Here is a 1,457-nt window from a genome sequence, read left to right as displayed (position 1 = left end):
CCCTGTAGGAGGAAGGATGATTCCCGTGGCAGCCTAGTGGTGCCCTGTAGGAGGAAGGACGATTCCCGTGGCAGCCTCGTGGTACCCTGTAGGAGGAAGGATGATTCCCGTGGCAGCCTCGTGGTGCCCTGTAGGAGGAAGGGTGATGGGGCCAGGTCCTCTTTCTCTACCCAGACTACAGGTGTGTCGCACTTAACCCTCAGAAATGAGGGTTCAGCTACAGCTGTCAAGACACTGGGCCACAAGATCCTGGAACAACCTTGGCTAGTTTGGGGGTTTCCTGCCACTGCACCCTTTTCTTGGTGGGAAGGAAGGCAGACAGGAGGGAGCTCTTGGCAGCTTCTTCAGTGAGCAGGTGGGCAACCCCAGTGACCTAGTTTGGGAAAGCTGCAGGGGTCAGGACAGCTGGAAGAACTATTAAAAGCTGGAAGACAGATCTTCTGACTTTCTCTCCGAGGCTTTTGCAAATCAGCTCTTCTGAGCTTGAAGTTCCTGGGAATGAAAAGGAAGATTCCTCCAGGGTGGTCCCGTCCTCGCCTCAGGCCATGTGGGACAGGCTCTCAACTGTGACAGCCTGGGCTTGGGGTGGCTCAAAATGCTTGGATTTCTTCCTCCTAGGCGAGGAAGAATAGGGCTGAATCGAGGAAGAGCTCTAGTCTTGGACTCAGAAGCACAGGTCTGAATAACTAGAAGGACCATTTCTTTATCTGGAGAGTGAGGATTATAATCATATCTCCACAGAGGGGGCACTTCTCATTTGTGTCTGTGAGGGGACTTTACAAATCTGAAATACAGGCATGGTGGCTCACGCCTGTGATCCCAGCACCTTGGGAGGCCGAGGTGGGCAGATCACCTGAGGTCAGGAGACCAAACTGGCAGACATGGTAAAACCCCGTCTCTAATAAAAATACAAAAATTAGGTGGGCGTGGTGGTGCCCACCTGTAATCCCAGCTAGCCGGGAGGCTGAGGCAGGAGAATCGCTTGAACCCAGGAGGCAGAGATTGCACTGCACTTTAGCCTGAGGGCCAAAGTGAGACTCTCTCTAAACAAAAATCTGAACTACTGTTCAACTCTGAGTTGCTTTTTCATTTTCCCTTGCTGTGCTCTTTGGAGAGGAAATGGAGCAGTAGGAAGTGAGATCTGTAAGAAGACAGGGCCGTGGCCTGACCAGAGCCTTCTCAGGGACTGAAGTGGGTCAACAGCTTTGAGAAATGAAGCCAGTTCTGGGCCGGGCGCGGGGCTCACGCCTGTCATCCCAGCACTTTGGGAGGCTGAGGCGGGCGGATCACCTGCAGCCTGGAGTTGGAGACCAGCCTGGCCAACATGGCGAAATCTCATCTCTACTAAAAATACAAACATAGCTGGGTGTGGTGGCAGGTGCCTGCAATCCCAGCTACTTGGGAGGCTGAGGCAGAACACTTGAGCCTGGGAGGCGGAGGCTGCAGTGAGCTGAGAT

This window comes from Cebus imitator, unplaced genomic scaffold, assembly GCF_001604975.1.
Source record: "Cebus imitator isolate Cc_AM_T3 unplaced genomic scaffold, Cebus_imitator-1.0 Scaffold136, whole genome shotgun sequence".
NCBI classification, from domain to species: Eukaryota; Metazoa; Chordata; class Mammalia; order Primates; family Cebidae; genus Cebus; species Cebus imitator.
Note: the sequence above shows the minus strand (reverse complement) of the source record.